The sequence below is a fragment of the Triticum dicoccoides genome, chromosome 2A (genome assembly GCF_002162155.2).
Source record: "Triticum dicoccoides isolate Atlit2015 ecotype Zavitan chromosome 2A, WEW_v2.0, whole genome shotgun sequence".
NCBI lineage: Eukaryota > Viridiplantae > Streptophyta > Magnoliopsida > Poales > Poaceae > Triticum > Triticum dicoccoides.
In genome coordinates this window covers 23742249-23761512 of record NC_041382.1, presented here as the reverse complement: position 1 = coordinate 23761512, position 19264 = coordinate 23742249, and the positions used below count along the sequence as shown (strand labels likewise).

General features: G+C 40.4%; 1 long non-coding RNA gene and 1 pseudogene across 1 annotated transcript; one reads left to right on the top strand and one right to left on the bottom strand.

Annotated features, from left to right (window-relative positions):
- Nucleotides 1-8353: 8353 nt before the first annotated feature.
- Nucleotides 8354-11732, top strand: LOC119357471 (annotated as a pseudogene).
- A 2587-nt stretch (nt 11733-14319) lies between these two features.
- On the bottom strand, nt 14320-14966 carry LOC119352910. Its single transcript, XR_005170268.1, has 2 exons — nt 14848-14966; nt 14320-14641 (listed from the first exon to the last, which is right to left on the bottom strand). It is a non-coding gene; the product is annotated as an uncharacterized LOC119352910 (long non-coding RNA).
- Nucleotides 14967-19264: the final 4298 nt, after the last annotated feature.

Genomic DNA, 19264 nt, shown 5'->3' with positions numbered 1-19264 from the left:
GGATCTTTCAAGAGATACTTTTGAAAACCACTTTATTATAGTTATGTAATCTCCAAATTAATGCATGGTTAACCAACAACTAAGCAATTCATTCATGTACACTCTTAGTAAACTCTTTGTTACAGTCCCTTACGCCTCTATAGATACACATATAATCTCATCTTGAAGGTCTACAAACACTCATGATCTTCAACCCTTCCTCGTGTGACTTTGTATTTTCAATATTCTTGTAGCATATAGCTAGGCTCATATTCATGAAATTATTTCCCTTGATTTATTGCTTAATTACATGCACATATTAGATACTCTAACAAAAAATTCTGTTAACTAATCCAGAGGGAAAATGGCGAAGAGAAACACTGTTGGCCTACTACTTGTCCTTGCAATTATGTTCTACTACAATGTCTTGGAGGGCGGTGCACACCAGAGCCAAGTTGTATTCTCTCGCAAAGTGATGAATACAGAGCAGAAGGCATCCTTTAGTGGGATAAGTTCATCCCTTGGCGGGCATGTTTTTGGTGCGACCAATGCAGGAGGTGTGAGCAATAATGCTGAAATAGCAAATGTTGAAACTACCACTACCATAGAGTCCCACCGTGATGTCTCAGTGGGAGATTTTCATAGGATTAACCACAAACCACCAACTTATAACAGGCCATAATGATGAACCTAAGACAAGGGACCATGGGCACCAACTTGATATCCGTGGATGAACTAATTATCAAGTTGGCAATTTCTACACTAAAGATGTATTTCTTCATTATATGTGTGTGTAACTGTTTGTGATACCTCGCTGGTGTATTGGAGGGTCAAGCTATTTACTGTTGTACTAATATTGTACAAGGTAGTACTGTACAATACTGCAGAATAAATGATGCCCGTGGTCCATGGTAATGGCCACTATTTATATGTTCCATGCTATTCTTGTCGTTCTACAAGTAGAGCAACTTAGACTATAAAGTGGTAGCAAGGAAAACGGTTTTAGTCCACTTCTGATGCAAACAATATTAAAAAAAAAGTCCATCTTAGACTATATGTTCAGTGAACCACTCTCATAATCGCCATCAGGTATGGTTGTGGTAAATGTGGCGTCTTTATATACCATGAACGGCCTACGATGATCAACAATCTCTGTAAACTGAACTAGATCTACTGAAATATAAAGACAGTTTATCTATGTATGCATCTAAGTATATCGTCCTTTACTGTTTGTAATGAACTGACTATGGCATCTTATCTAAGTATATAGTGGAAGTTTGGGACAGGGCTTGCCTGCTTCGGTCCCGTGCCCACGCACCACTAATTCTTCATCCAACGGATGTAATAATTTTCCTTCATCGGTGTCTCTTTTCTAACGAAACCTAATCATGGAGCTCTCGTATTCCGTCTCTCCTCTGTATGTATTCCTCCCCCCCTCCCCTTTTACACTCCATTCAGACAACCAACCATGGTCCATGGGACCTCCCCGCCCCCCTCACCGGGCACTTTCTCCCGCGTCGATGAACCACGAATCTTTATCAGAAGCTCGGGATTGAATCAGATCGGACCTGGGAGAGCCATCTAATGGATGTTATGGCAGGTAGGATTTTAAAGTACTCGTGTACGCTCAACATTCATACTCCCTTTTTTAGCACCGGTCTCAAAAATCACTGTAACCAAGTACTATCTTTGTCCTGGTTTATTAGTCCCCATTATATTTTGTGCCAAATTTGACCAAAGATTTAACTAATAAAATGTTAATGCATGTCACCAACAATTATATCACTAGATTTGTATTTAAACATATTTTCGATGGTATTATTTTTATGACATGCATTAATATTTTGTTAATTAATTTTTTTTATCAAAATTTGACACAAAATACAACAAGGACCAATAAACCAGGACGGAGGTGGTATGACCCATTTAAGCGATGGACCATGTTACGTATTAATGGAGCATGCATGGACACATCTCTCCTTCATGCAGTTGTTGGTTCCCGACTAAAAGTAAAACGCAAGGGGCCTATTACCATAGCATTGGGCCTTACTAAGTCAAATTATGATTTTTAGACAAGCCTAATAAACTGAAAAAGAGAAAGTATCATTTAGTATTTGTTGGCGCATAATGTGTGTGTGCGTGTGCGTGCGCGCGCGCGTGTGTGTGTGTGTGTGCTGAATTTACATGCACAAGGAATTAAGATGATAATCTAGTAAGAATTTCCATATATCTATCTATACCTAATATTAAAGGATAGTGCGTTTCTTCGTTTCTTGTCCGTTCACGTACTCTAAAGTGCCCATAAAGTTATAATAAATTACCCATTGTGCCACCCGTAAATGAAAAAAGCCTACAATAATTGTTTCTCTGATTTTTTCCGCCAGTCATCGAAACTACCCCTAAAGTTGAAGTAAATTACCCACCCGCCACCTGTAAGTAAAAAAAACTCTTCGTTAATTGTTTCTCTGAATTTTTCATCTGCCATCGAAACTGCCCTAAAGTTGAAGTAAATTACCCACCTTATCACCCGTAAAAATGAAATAAATGAGCGTTCCTCTGAATTATTCGTTTGAACTTGATTTGAGGACCACAATTTTATTATCCCGTTGCAACACACATATGCCTTTTTGCTAGTGATATGTATTCTAGCATTAGTGTTCAAGTAACCTTTATTTTGTGGGATGTAAGAAACATTAAATTTGTAGATCACGATTTAGAATAAATGTCTAGAACTGAGGACGTTATTTTCTTGGAACCTAGACTATATTAGCAAATCATAATATATAGCATATCCAACGGTGTAGAATGAGACTACTTATATTGTTGAAAGAAGACAATAACTTTTTTTTTTTGCCTTTTGAGTGATGACAAATAAGTGTATACATGTGTGCTAAAAGTATGATGAAAATTAACTTATCCCTTTAGTCAAACAAATATGGTTTAGAGTAAAATGCAACATTTAAAAAAAATATAAAGGTGCATAAGGCAATGTAAAAACATTGCAAGGAATACAAAATATCTTATCTTGCAGTGCATCAGGCCTTAGCTTGAGCACCACACCGATCCACACATCATCACCAATCCCTCCTAGCTAGAAATTGATCACATCTGATGATTGCTCCTGTTATTGCTGACCTGCACAAGCCCGGCCTTACACGCCGAGCCTCTGGGGCCACTTCTTCCTCAACTATGCCCCACGCACTCCGTCACAAGTTTAATTATGTATATGCTTTGATATTTTGAAATAAAGGAAGCCCCCCTTACTTTTTATCGCCGCACCAACATATTACTGAATGCACATGCACACCATATATAGTTTTGTGGCATATATTATTTTTCCATGTGTCCATATATGAAAGTTTTGAGTTATTTTGTTTGAAACTCTCCCTATCAATAGTCAATAATTTCCAAGAGGATATAAGTTTTCCTGCCTTGCAGTATTTGGCTATGAAGGACATGGCGAGTATCAAGAAGGAGCGGGTGAGAAAGATCATCTTGGCCGCCGGATCTTCTTCTGATTTACCTACAAAGATGGAGCTTGCGGACACACTTCATTGGACCGGTGTGGCCTATATATCACTCTGCCAAAGAGATCCAAGAGTTACTATGTGGCATGCAAGGTGGCGAACAAGGCTTTGGTAATTGAAGAAGCATGGATGGACATAGTCCATAGAATGCCTCCACAGAAAACAGCCGATCTTGCCCGGGCAATGGATTTTAAGTACAAGCCCGAAGATGTGTTTACCCTCGCATCTAGTCTCAAAGGGACATTAGCTTCACTTTATGTGAATCAACTATGTACCATTTTTTTATTGCGATGGAATATGAACCTTTCTCAAGAAAAAAAATATGACATGATGATCTCACATACATATTGTATTTTTAATTAAATTCTCAGATAATATGAGGTGTACTATAAATATTGTACTTTGTTTCAGCGAGAACTGCATATTGTGTAGCTATCATGTATAGTAGTTTTTCTGGTCCATGTCTAGCTATCCATGTACATGTTCGATTAATATATACAACTTATGTAATATATAGAGAGAGTTGTGGGAGCGGCAATTTGGCTCTCGGGTCCAAATGCTCATGTAGATGAAAAGTAAAATAATAAAAAAAATCCAATTTTTTTTTGCCATGCAAGATACTTGATTGCGTGATTCATGTGCCAAATTTGGTGGTGTTTGGGTATTTGAGTAGCTCTCAGCAAAAAAAAAATCAAGCATGTGAGGAAGTTTGAAAAAACGCACTGTTCGGAGCTCATTTTATCTTTTTTGTCACGAGCTCCTTGAATGTTATCTACCCATGAAATTTTGCACGCACTTGGCGCACTCAAGCATCTTGCATGCATAAAAAAACATATTTTTTTGAAATTATTTGCTTTTTACTGTTCACAGGAAGTAGATGAGCCCGGGCTCAGATAGTTGAGCAATAATATCACGCAAAAAGATATGCATACAGCTGCTGCAATCAGTGAGAGTTGCAAAGTTTGTGTATGCCCGCCAACGTCTGTACGTCGTACAGAGGTACTTTAGTTTTGAGTTGTTTAGTGACTTTTGTGTTGGCATAAGGGCATCTCCAGCCGCCGGAAAATAGCAGCGCTTCGCCGCGGCAGCCCCTCCCACAGCAGCTGGGCGTTTCCGGCCGCCGTTTCCGGCCGCAGAGGCACGGTTTAACGGCGGGTACACGCCCACCGAGCGCAAGGTGTTCGGCGTTTTGCCTGCCTCGGCGATGGACTCGGATGAGGAGGAAGAGCTCGCCGCGCTGCTGGAGGAGAAAGCCGCGGCCGACGTCCAGGAAGAAGAGCATCTCATGGTGCTCGCCGCCCTCGCCCAGCTGCTGGCGAGCAATGAAAAGCCGCGGCGAGGTGGCTCGGCGCCGGGGCGGATGAAAGCAAAGAACCGGCATCGTCTCCAAGGCTACTGCATGCTCTATTCCGACTACTTCGCCGATGCTCCACTTCATGGCGAGAGAACATTTCGGCGCCGTTATCGGATGAGCCGAAAGCTCTTCCTTAGGATTGTGAATTTCATCCGGGAGTTCGACAACTACTTCAAGTGCAAGATGGATTGCACTGTCGCTCTTGGATTCACCTCCATCCAGAAGTGCACGACAGCGATGAGGATGGTTGCATATGGAGCTCCCAGTGATTCACTCGACGACTATGGGCACATGACCGAGTCCACCAGCATAGAGTGTTTCTGCAAGTTCTGTCGGGCAGTGGTGACAGTGTTTGGGCCACAATACTTGAGAACACCCAATGCGGAAGACACTGCTCGGATCCTAGCCCAGAATGCAGCAAGAGGATTTCCTGGGATGCTTGAAAGCATCGACTGCATGCATTGGAAATGGAAGAATTGCCCATTTGATTGGCAGGGGATGTACAAAGGCGCCAAAGGCGGTTGCAGTGTGGTGCTTGAGGCGGTAGCCACACAGGACCTCTGGATTTGGCACTCCTTCTTTGGTATGCCAGGAACTCACAATGACATCAACGTGCTGCAGTGCTCTCCTGTTTTTGCCAAGCTCGTTGAGGGCCATTCTCCTCCGGTGAACTTCGAGATCAATGGGCACCAATACAACAAGGGGTACTATCTAGCTGACGACATCTATCCGAGATGGTCGACATTTGTGAAGACGATCTCAAACCCTGTGGCAGGAGGCAAGAACGCCTGGTTTGCGAAGCTTCAGGAGGCTTGCAGGAAGGATGTCGAGCGGGCATTTGGTGTGCTCCAATCTCGATTTGCTGTTGTTCGGTACCCCGCTCAGACCTGGTCCAAAGATCAAATGTGGGAGATTATGACTTGCTGTGTCATCTTGCACAACATGATCATCGAGAGCGAGCAAGAAGACCCAGTGTTTGACACTGAACCATACTACAGGCAGGGTCCTCTAGCCGAAGTTGATCACCAGCTACCGGCAACTTGGACTGCCTATCTCAATATGCGTCAGGAGATCCGAGACCCACAAGTGCATCATCAACTGCAGAAAGATCTGATTGAGCACCTATGGAGGCTCAAGGGGGACGTCATGTGATGAAATACGAGTTTTTATTTGTTGAACTATATAATTTGTATTGAACTATTTGTTGTTGTACTATTTTGTTGAAATATTTGATTTTTCTGGGATGAAATATGTGATAAGAAATAATTGTGTTGATAATTGAACGCCGAGACGCGGCGAAACCACGCCGAATATGGGCCTATTCTCGCCCATATGGGCCCTTTATTCGCCGAAATTGGGCTGCAAAGTGGGCCAATTTCGGCGCCTGGGGACGAGCTGGGGGCGACGACTGGGCGCAAAACCGCCCCCAGTGCCGATTGTATCGCCGGCTCGCCCCCAGGAAGCGATTTTTATGCGTCCTGGAGGGGCCAACGGCTGGAGATGCCCTAAATCATTAAATCGTAGTTCCTTCTTCTTGAAAAAAACAGATCAGTTCCTTCTTCTCGCAAAAAAAAGAAGAGATCGCAGTTCCTTCTGTGACTTGTCATCAGCATACAACTTTCCGCAAAAAAGAAAAAAACTCTGGAGCTGACATCTGTTGGGAAAACAACAAGACGTGAGGTTCAGTTGGCTGTAATTAAACTGCCAGCAAAGAGACAGGATCAAAGATGAAAAATAGGAACAAATAGTAGTCCCGAAATAAGGAACACACGCAAATCTTAGAAGCACTTGTCTACAATACTACAAAGCTGTGAATTTAGCCAGCTCTAGACAAGTGCTCCCAAGTTAGAATCGACTGCTATAGTCCACAGGTTCTTCACCGCCACCGTGACACAGAAAGATCAAAACAATATATTTGAGAAAAGAAAAGTTGCAACAAATCGACCAGTATAGCACAGAAAATGAAAATTGGAGAATGGCCGATCAATGTGCAATTAACACCGTTATCAACAACACAACCGTCAGGACAGACTAAAATGACAAACAATAGCACAAACCATTTGTAACCGGTGGTTCGGCACGCAATCATCGTCGAGACAGCTTAAAATGTCAAACACAGTCCACATTATTTGTAACCTGTGGTTCGTGAGACGGAAAATCATCGGTAAGAATCAGTACTAAAACAACAGTGACTCCAGCCATCCTGCAAACACACCCCTACACAGAACAATTATACAACTATGTTTTCGTCTCCAGCACAGCCATTCGGTGCTTTCTTACTGTACCACCTTTGTTTAGTCCTTCGTCCATATGTTTTTTTTAGAACTCATCCATATGTACATTGTTGTAAGATAAGGTCCCCTCAGCCTATCTGCCATTTCCTTTGAAAAAATAACTGAGAGGCCTCATATCAATTTTCCCTTTTCCTTTTTTCTTACAGGAAGAGGCCTCATAACAACTACAGATTTTTTTGAGGGGTTCATATCGACTACAGATGTCCATATGTGAGCCTCATACAAATTTCCCTTTTTCCTTTTTGCAGGAAGAGGCTTCATATCACCGAGTGTACGGATTAGACAACAAGCCCAAAAGAATTTAGGCCCATTACGAAAAAATCAAATCAAGGCTGACTCAAGGAAAAAACATTCCGTCTGATATCAAATTTTGTTCATACAGTTGATCTCCACGCTACTAATGAAAAATACTCCTATGCCATAAAATCACACAAAAGCTTTTTGCATCATATGTACCATTTTTATTCCCATTTGAAAATATTCATGTATTCCAAAAGAATTGCTCATGACTATAGAAAAAAGGTTCACAAATCTCAAAAGGGGTTATTTATGTATCACTGCACGACATGTCCACATGTATGATAATAAATGTTTGTGAATAAAAAAATGTTCATTGTTTATAATAAAAATAAACTCTAAATATAAGGCAGTATAAAATTTAAAATAAAATAAATTGGGAAATGGCCAAAAATAAGAAAAAATCAAAATAAAAAGTGGAATAATATAGAAAAAGGAAAGGAAAAGAAAAGAAAAGAAAGAAAAGAGGAAAGGAAACAAGAAAGAGAAGGAAATATTCTCGCTTATTGGGCAAACCCAACTGCCCTGATCTTCATGCGAGGATTCCTTTGCCCTTGCTTAAGGTGAGCGCTGATTCTAAAAAAAACTTGAGGTGAGCGCTAGGAAATCCGAGCCACGAGGCCTGATACTGTGAGGGCAAACAAAAATGAGTATCGATAACTGCAATAGCCAACAGTCCATAGAGTATAGATTATTCAGTTAAAGCAGCATGACTACAAGAAAAGAACAATAAATATTTCCCATGTATTTGTCTTCCCAGGGTTGAGCGCCAGGGGAAAGGGGGAAACTGTGCATACCACATAACTGCCAAAATGGAACCTGAAATTCATCGACCGGCCATGTATTTCTGTTGCTCTCCAGACAAAGGCTCACAGAACCTACAATGTGGTTATTTTTGTCAGTTATCTGAAAGCACATTACAATAATGCTTAAAAAAATTGGTTAGTACCAAGGCGTGCTGATTACAAGAAAACGTGAAGTATTATAGCCTTTTGCAATGCTAAGCTGACGTGGATGGGGTGTTTCCGATGGAGCACAAGCTCCAGGCAATGTATAGGAATGGACAAGGAGAGGAAATGACAGCTACAACAACAAGAAACAAGCCCGCCACTATTTGGCTTCTGCTTGTGCTAACAATAACCTAAGCAGTGAACTATATGATAGTAAAGCTAGCCTTGGACATTATTGGTCCTGCTCATTATTTTTTCCAGCCCCGGGTAAGTTCCATGCAATTTTCTGAACTGAGATTAAGATAAACTATCCGTATTGGGCCACAACTTGAGCCCAATTGGAGCACTCTGTCCAAATTTTGTTGCTTCTCAGATCTAATACATGAAAAAATGAAGTGGTGTAGAAGTTTAAGCCCTTCAAGAATTAATAACTTAACTATGTGCACGGGCCAGATGCCGCATAAATTACAAATAGCTGAGTCATATGGGAACAAGAACAATGGTACTAATGCATTGTTTAAGAATGTACAATCTAGAGGACTACAAATCATGATATAGCACGGACACCCAAAGGGATCAAGTTTTACTAACTAACAAGGGACTGAACCAGGAAGAATATTACTACCAAAACAGAAGCTATATACTGTTGCCTGCTTCAAGGTGCTGAAATGAGACTCACGATTCTTACTGAAGGTAAGTGCGAAAGGTTCCAGTTTCAGTCTTAGTGTTGTCCAACAAACAAAAAAACATTACATCATGATAATATTTGTCTGTTACTTAGAAGCACCTTCAGGTAAATTATGGTACACACACTGACAAAGGAAAATGGCAAAAACAAAGTTGAAAGCGACGTACTCTAAATTCACTAGAATATGGGCGTAAACAAACAAGACGATGCAACTCGGGGCAGTTTCTAAGGACAACATTAGTTTTATACTCATGATTCTCTCTTGGCTGCATCCACATACCAACTCTCTTCAAATCAACATTCTTTTCCTGTATGTGGCTACTTGAAACCAGCATTTGACAACTCCTTTGAGTTACATCATCTTAGCTATAATGGTTGCTCTAGAAATAGCAGGATGGGTAGCCTCACCCTTCATCAGCAGGCTAGTTGATAAGGTGTGCTCCTATGCTGGAGATCAGGGGCAACAGCAAAATACAACGGAGAAACTAAGAATCGTGCAGAAGAAACTATCATCAATCCAAATAACGTTGCATAGTTGAGAGAGTGCAAGCTAGGAACACAACCATGGGAAGCTGGCTACAGAGAATCAAAGATGCTGCTTTTGAGGCTGAGGATGTTCTTGATTCCTTTCACTGTCTAGTTCTTCAAGCACAAGATGAAGACAAGGGCAAGGTTAGTTCTGTTGCTTCACCCACAGCTGGTTCTTCCTCTACATCCACAACCATCACCACCACTGCTTCTACCATCACTAGCAGCGGCTCAGCTGTAAAACAGCCGGTTTGTGTACGCAAGCGCTTCCATTTCTCGGATGAGCATATCAACAAGTTAATTTCTGCAGTGGATATATTAGTTGAGATTGAAAGTGAGATGCCCATGTTCCTGAAGTTAGTGGAGCTAGAGGACAAGAGATCAGACCAACCCATTCAGCAGCGTACAACAACATCCATGCAAGGCCCCTCAAAGTTTTTTGGTCGGGTCAATGAAGAGAAACATCTAAGGCAATTACTTACGCAGATAAATGAAGAATCCAGTCAGCCATATGATGTTATATCAGTTGTTGGCATTGGTGATGTTGGTAAGACTGCATTAGTGCAGAAAATTTATAGCCACCTCCGTGCTAAAAGTGACTTCAGTCTCACGATATGGCTCCATGTCTCAGAAAAGTTTGATGTCGGACGTCTAACGAAAGAAATGGTACAGTCGGATAATCTCACCATATCTGCTGACTTGAAAAGCAGTAGTTTAGATCAAGCTCAACGGATACTTCAAGAAAAGCTGAATGGGAACAGGATTTTGATAGTCCTTGATGATGTATGGAATGAATTGAGCAGCCAATGGGAGAACCTATGCAAACCCCTGCTGTTTGCTGGTAAGGGAAGCAAAGTAATAGTTACAACTCGAAGTAAAAATGTTGCAAGCATGAATGAATCAACAGAGATCATGCACTTACAAGGCTTAGAAGATGAAGACTACTGGGGTTTCTTTTCACAGGGTGCATTCGGTGATGCAAATCCTTCTGATTTTCCACAACTGGAAAAAATTGGCCGAGAGATGATGAGCAAGTTGTCGGGATCACCTTTAGCAGCAAAGACAGTTGGAGGTTCATTGAAACCGAAGCTAGAAGAAAAACATTGGGAGGCTATCTGTGGAAGGAAATTGTGGCAAATAGAGCAAAAGGAAGATGATATTATACCAGTATTGCGACTGAGTTATGAGCATCTTCCTGACCATTTGAAGCAATGTTTTGTTTACTTTGCATTGTTTCCTAAGAAATACCACCTTCGAGGAGATGAGCTAATACAGATGTGGAGAGCTCATGGTTTCCTTGACACGCAAACACCAGATGAAACTGCACATCAATATATCAATGATCTCTTGCAGCTTTCATTCATTGAGAAGGTACCCAACCAAGAGGACCACCATGTAGTTCACAACTTGCTACATGATTTTGCAGAGTCAATCTCCAATGGAGAACACTTCCGAATAGACGATGACTTTGAGAAGAATTCAAGAAATGTATGTATTCCGAGAAATGTTCGTCACCTATATGTCACTGCAAGCAATATCTTGTACATGAGTTTGGAAGAATTCAAAGAATCAAAAAGAAATCTGAGAAGCTTAATAATAAGCAATGCACAAGAAGGTTCTTCCAGCAAAAGGATCGCCTCGTCAAACTTCAACCATGTTCTTGATCAGACACTCCAAGAGCTAAGAAGCTTAAGGGTCTTAATACTGCACAATCCTGATGGTATTTTCCCAGACAATATCGGGCATTTGGTTCACCTTAGGTACCTAAACATCCATGAAAGTAGGAGCTTTATCAACGTTCCCGAGTCATTATTCAAACTCTACAATTTACATGGCTTGAATGTGCAAGTTCACCAAGAAAAAACCATGAAGAGAGAACTTCAAGAGGGCTTAAGCAGGCTGACCCAGTTAAGATACTTAAAGGGGCCAAAGGAAATAATTTCTGGCATAGAATGGATTGGCAGGCTAACATCCCTTGAGGAATTAGAGGAGTACAAAGTGAAGAGTAATATAACGCAGGGAAGAAGCATATGCCAACTGGGAGAGTTGAATGAACTTCGAGGGAAGCTAATCATAACAAATCTTCAGAATGTGATGCAGGAAAGAAGCAAATGAGGCAAAATTATTTGAGAAGAACCTGAACAAGCTTACACTCTGGTGGAATCATCTCAAACAGGGCATCACCAACAGTGATTGTGAGGGCGTATTTGAAGGATTACAACCAAATCGCAACTTGAGAGAGCTTTGTGTGAAACATTACACGGGAATCTAGTCTCCTGCTTGGCTATCCTCTGAATACTTATCCAATATTCACTACATTGAACTGCTCTCCTGCCATAAATGGGAGACCCTTCCACCTTTTGGGAGCTTACCCTTCCTGAGGATATTAAAGATAATGCATTTGAAGAAACTGGAAAATATTGATTCTGGATTCTATGGCAACACTGCAGAGGCATTTCCATCACTAGAAGAGCTTCTGTTTGAAGGCATGACTCAGTGGAAAGGATGGTCAGGCGTTGAGAACAACCAGCATGCATTTTCTCGCCTGCGTGACATCCGTATCAAGAAATGTAATGAGTTAATGGGGCCATTGCCGTTCCCACCATCAGTCAACAAAATCAAAATTTCAGTATCTGATTTGACCTCTAAGAATATAACCAGTTGTGAACCTGAAGATACAGCTGATGTCAACACATTCTTCAGTGTTCAGCTTTCCCTGGACTGCTTGGAATTTCTCATTAGATCTCTTCAAACAAGCAGCCTAGCGACCGTTCATGTGCTGGATATCTCATGCGACTACCTGGAGGCTCTTGACAAGGCTCATGAGGAATGGCTGCAACAACTCACTTCAGTGAAGGAACTTCGCTTCACTGGCTGCCTAGAATTGACATCACTGCCATCCAACATGATTCATCTTACATCTCTTGAGTCTCTGTACATAGAGCAATGTCCAAAACTTGAGTTGCTTCCCCTGATGGGTTTGCCTCTTTCCCTGAAGAAACTCACTGTCATAAGATGCCGCAAAACATTTGGTCAGCTCTCCTCTGAGATCAACACAAGTAACAACAAAATGGTCATTGTGAAGGAACCTTTAAATGCAAGGAAAAGAGCAAGGACATCATCAGAATAGAAAACCTGTAAGCATGACAAAATATTTTCTTTCTTTCTTATCAAATAGAGATTGAAGAAACATCTATATGTTAATCAATCTTGTACCTATCTATAAGATGTATGGAGTGCTGTTCTGGAAGATCAATGTTAAATAGGAGATTCATGATTTCTTCAATCGTTTGCTTTCTTTGCAGCTAGGAAGTAGAAGTGGCGAGAAGTTCCTGTTCTGGAATAATAGATGGTTGAACAAGGGCTGGAATGAGCAGCCTTTGCCAATACTATTCTCTCTTGCGTCAACAAGCATCAAGAACAAGCACACTGTTCAGAAGGCTCTGAGCAAGAATGCAAGGAATGCTGATGTCTTGGGATCTCTCGACGTTCAGGTCATTCAGCAAGACCCACAACTTTGTGACCAGTCGAATGCCAACACATAATATTCATCGACACTGAGAAGTTCATTTGGAAATGCAGAAGAAATGGAGAGTATTCAGTATGAAGTCCAGGGTATTGGTTATACCGGTGCAACATGTTGGTGGTTGATTGGAGAACAAAAGCTGTAAGCTCTTCAGTTCACTAGTCTCACAGAATTGTTGCCGTGTCTTCCATTGGGTTTGCTGCACAGGCTAGCAAATTCAAGGGAATCACAATTGTATTTCTTCTCACTCTCTGGACAATATGTACCCACTCTAACAATTATGTCATCATTGGTGGCAAACTTCATTGCAGCCTCTATTGGACAGAATCAAAGTGAGTAAAGTTAGGATGCGCGGTAGATCGGTTGTTCCAGGGAGAGATAGCTTTTATGTTTTGGTTGGGCATTGGGTTCTTTTGTTAGCCTGCTGTCTTTTGTAGTGTCAAAAGGCTTTATTTACCCTCATATCCCTCTGAATGAAATGATACACATGACTTATGTGTATTCTGGTTAAAAAAGGAGATAATCTTGTAATTCTACAGGGTCATAATCCGTAAGTGGATACCCCAATTTACAATACCTCAGCCTCCTAATTACTTGCACACTTTGTAAGTTGATATCATAATAAATGTAAGTAGTAAGTAGTAACAAAAATACATAAACCTTCAATTAGTTTGCCGAGGATTACATAGATCACCATATATGAACTCATAAAAGGATGGAGCCAGAGAAAAAAAAGTGCCCAACTTCAACAAAGTGCTGGCTTTTCTAGTCATCAGCCAACAGATAAAAGCTTCTATTCTTGGGAAAATTAAGGATATGACGATAGACAGATAACTACTTAGTTCATTATCAAAAGATCAAATTAGATGATCAACATTAAATTTGGCATGCCATCTGCCTAATTGTGCCCGTACTCACTCATCTAATGGTGAACCACTCGTGTGTGCACTCTCTCAAATATTAGAGCATTTGACTATTCTGAGTAGCTAATTTCTTATGTGATGGTCTTTTTTAAAATTTATCTACCTCAACATTGACCATAATCTGATGATTTGACATGGCACATTTATTCATCCCACCCAGAAAGAATGACACAAGTATCTATAATCTGATGATTTGACATGGCACATTTATTCATCCCACCCAGAAAGAATGACACAAGTATCTTGCCACAGCTCAAACCAATGTTCATGAATTCATTCAGCCAATCTGTAATTGGCATGGCTACTAGCCTACAGCTACGCAGTCACGACATAACTCTGATATAACCCTTGGCTCTGTTTACAATTATCTCACACAAAACTGAACATGATTGATGCTTCTATAAAGAAAATAAAATTCAGCTGAATAAGAAGCTGTGGTAGCAGTAACCACACTAGACACTAGTCCCACTGCTACAGATGATAGAAATTCCATGGCTCCAATCACGAATCCCCAGACTAGACTACCGGATTCCTGACATCCAGATCCGCACCAGTTGAGGAAAACGCAGGGGCAGCTACGAAGGAGTAAACCACAACGAGAACAACAATCAGTACCGAGAAAAGATGAGTTGAGTTAATCGCAGGGAACAAGGGCGGGTCATATGCTGAAGTTCAGCTAGCGAGGATAAATCGGTGGCAACCGCAGAGTAAGCAACGGCATTTCATCATTGGGTTACAGGAAGAGAGGTCTGGGGACCGGCGATGTAGGTGGGACACTCACCTGGATGAGAGTGGCGATCTAAGAGGCCGGCGTCCCCCGCCGCCACCGGAGACCACCGGCGGCGACGGCGAAGGACGGATGGACATGGGCGGCCGCTGGAACAGAGGGGCCGAAGAAGCGCTTTTCTTTTTTTTTGTTGGGGCAGTGTCAGTCTCGCTGTCATACTGGCCCATTTACACATTCGGCCTTCCAGATGCTGGGTCAGAGAATTGAGTTTGATTCGTTATAATTGGATTTGATGCCAACTCATATTCTGGTAGATTTTTTCCACAAAAAGAGAAAGTGAATATATGTATATGTATATACACATATTTAGTTATTTTGCGCATAGAAAAATGAATTTGGTTGTAGCGTTCAATTTAGCGCCTTTTGAAAGGACTTTGAACTCGTCTTTATATGCCATAACAGTTTGGTAATTTCAACTAAAATTAACAAGAGACAATTTAGGCCAAAGATGATGCAAATTTGTGCACTTTGATATTTTTAGGTACCCTTTTTGTACTTTGATGGGTGTCCCCATGTCACACGAGAGTTTTATGCGTTGGATAGCTAGCAAACGCGCAACACCAACGCAATCACCAGTTTTCCTCGGAATAAGCTAACTAGGGCTGTACATGGGCTGGGCCCATCTCTCGGGGGTTTTCTTTGGTAGGCCATGTACCGGAACATTACAGTGCACGAAGCACGCCATACTCGGCTTTCGAGCTGGTTTTTCAATTTTTCTAGAAATAATTAAAAAGATGATTTTTTCCCTATTTGAAAGATTAAAAAACATTTCATAAATTTATTAAAATTCTCTCAAGAATAAAAGATTTTTTTCAGACATTTGAAAATGTTTCAAGAATTTTAGGAAAATAGTCATCAATTTTAGAAATATCATACATTTTTAAAAATACTCAGAAACTTTCAAATGGTCACTAATTTAAAAACATTCCATGAATTTAAAAACTACTTATGAGTTTAAGGAAATGTTAGAAGCTTAAGAAATGCTCATGATTTCATAAAATGTTCAGGACTTTAAAAAATATTCCTGAATTTTAAAAATTGTTCACACTTTTTATTCAAAAACATTGATTTATTTTTTTCACAAAATTTAATTTTTTTCAAAAATTTATTGAATGCTCATAGATTATATTAAAACGGCAATAGAATTTTAAAAAAAATAAATTAAAAGAGTCCATAGATTTAAAAACGTTCATAAGTTTATAAAAATGTTCATAATTTTTATATAGATATCATTTATTTGTTAAATATATGAAACAATACTTTTTTTGCAGGAAAGAAGTATATGAAACAATACCACACAAAAAAAGAAAAGAAAAACAACCTGCCTAACAAAAAAGAGAAAAACTAAAATAGGAAATATATGTGAAATGAAAAAAAGGAAAAAAAGGAAAATAATGAGAAATCGACAAAAATGAACATGGGGAGCAAAGAAAAGAAAATCAAGATCAAACAACCATTGAGGCAGCGCACTACCGTGCCGGGGGTATGTACTTGCTTGTTACCCCGGCTTTACGCGTGAAATAGGATTCCGCATCTCGCACCTACTATAGCCACTTATTGGTCAACTCGCATGTAAACCTTAAATGGACCGTAGTTAGTGTGGGCCATTAAAGTAGATACATTTCTTGAAATTTCTCATAAAAAGAACACATTTTAAAAACTTCATTAAATTTAAAGAACCAATTAAAACGATTCGCATGATATAAAATGGATTTGACTATGTGATAAATTTTGCAATGAGATGATATAATTAAAAAATTGACCCACGAACATTTTAAAGCCATGAGGACGAGCCGGTGGTGGCTCCCTGAAGATGGAATAAGATTCTCTCCACCTAGCCCCTACTCTGATGATGCGTCTAGCATCGTCGGAGGGCGTGTGAAGGTGTGTCTCCGGCGGATCTCGCGGGAGGTCGGTACGGGTCTTCGATGAATCTGCTTAGTCCAGTGTTTCTGTCTTCGTTAATGTTTAAGAAATCGTTAACTGGTAGCTGCTCGGTCAGTTTAGGAGTAGCGATTAATCGGTGAATCGGCCTATTAACTGGATTAATTGGTCGACCATTAATCAGTAGATTGAATAGAAACTTGCCAACATATATCTAGATTTTTTAATGTATTATACCATACTCTCATGCTCCCAGCTACGTAGTATACCAAAATATGCTGCCATACACATATGAAAAGTATAGAGAGGAGGTAAAATTATTAGTCCTATCTATTAAGGAGCGTCATGGGGCCGGAAGGGGTTATGGGCCAAAAATTTAGGCTTTGTTTGCCCACCCGTTAATGGGCCAGCAGGGATTAATTGGCATGAAAACTGATTAATCGGTTTAACTGGCCAATTAATCGGCCTAACAAGTTAAGGCGACAAATAGGTGTTATTCAATTAGGTCATGCTATGAGTAGCAATTAACTGGCATGTTAACTGATTAATCGGGTGAATTCTTCGTTTGTGTGTCTATAGGTTGGATCCTTTTGATCTATACTTCTCTTCATCGATGATGGTTAGTATTTTTGTGCGATGGTTCTATGGGATCTTAGCACGACGACTTCCCGTTGTCTACTACAACAACTTTGGTCACTACGGCGAGGGACGGGCGATGACGGCGGCGCGCCTTCGGCTCACTCTAGTACTTGTAGTCGTCGGTAGGTGGTCTACGGACATGGATGTAATTTCTATAATTTCTTTATTCTTTGTACTGCCATGGCATGACGAATACATCGGCAGTTTTCTCAAAAAAAAAGAAGACTGGCATAAGAGTATATCCACTGTGCTTTTGAATCAAAGTTATCTATACACCTGCTTTTCTATTGATATCGATCGCAACCTATTTGCAAAAAAATAAAAAAATATCATCGCAACCTGAGGGTCTCCACACTATTTTGTACAGTTTTTCGAACCAATGATGGTATTATTAAGTAATACACTGATAGCTTTCCTACAAAACCGTGAGCAGTACCAACAGAAGATGCTTTGTAAGCAAAGTACATTGCAAGGCATATTAATTATGTTCATGGAGGGATCATGATCGTTCTAGATATGCTAGCGAATCATGATATCAGACTAGTGGACTGGACTAGATGGACTAGAGGCAACGGCTGATCTTTCTTCAGGAGGAATATTTCCCATAAGAAATAATTACTTTTTGCTAGCCGCATAGAAATGGGCTATGTATGTTTGTGAAAGTCACATGCACACCAACATATTTCTTGCAATATAAGATAGTGTTCGCTGGAAAACATGAGCACTAAGTGCCAACCAATATATACTGAATGATAAGGTCTACCTGGCTATGAAGCATAACGGCAATTGCTGGACTGAAAGAAATGTTATAGGCTGGGGATAGCGTTATTGGAGAGATGATTCTGTCTCATCAGCTATATGACCTTTCTAGCTGGCAGCACTTAGTGGCTAGCGAGAATTAGTGATGCGCGTGCCTTCATCCAAATCAATTCGGACACTTCACAAGCTGACAAGAATTGTTGATGTTGTTTGCTACCTTCATGGTTGGTGACACTCAGCCTGGTAGTCCTTCAACAAGATAAACAAAGCGGCACGTAGCTAGGAAAATCATCCGGCCTACCTCTGCATAGCTAACACCACTAATAGAGAGAAACCATCCTGGATCGCTCATCTTAGACCATGTATATATTCGGTGTACCCCTCACTGGTAATCGCCATCAGAGACGACTGTGCCAATTGTGTCATCATTGCATCATGAACTACCTGTGATGATCTCCGTAAACTAAACCAGGTGTACTAAAAATTAAAGACGTCCTATCAATGTGTGTGTGTGTGTGTGTGTGTGTGTGTGTGTGCTGAACTGTCTGAGGCAGTATATGATCGCATACAGTTCGTAAATGAACCGCCTATGGTAATTTCTCTGGATATATAATGGAGGTTCAAGAGATAGATCTGATAGTTCGCCTCGAGTAGGGTTTTAGGGTAAGCATTTATCACTCTAAGCTAGCTACACTTTATTCTTCATTACCGGACGCTACATAATATGTGCATATGTTAAAGGTTGGATTTTTTCCTTTCATAGATTAGAAGATTGAATTTACATGCACAAGTAGTGTTCAAGTAACTTTACGGGATGTACAAATTGTTAAATTTAGGGATCATGATGTTATATATGCTATACTTCATAAGGGGAAAGTAAAGATCTATGACCGATGGTAATATATTCCCAGAAACTAGACAGTGGTGTACAATGAGACTACTTATCTTCTGAAAGGTCTTCAAGACAACAAGAAATGCTTTCGCTTTTTGAGTAACGACGAATAAGTATATCTAGGTGTGCTACAACCATCATGACCAGTTGCCAATCCTTTTGGAAAATAGACTTAATTAACCAACCATATATGGTTTAAGAGTAAAAAGCAATTTAATTTTCACATATAACTATGTG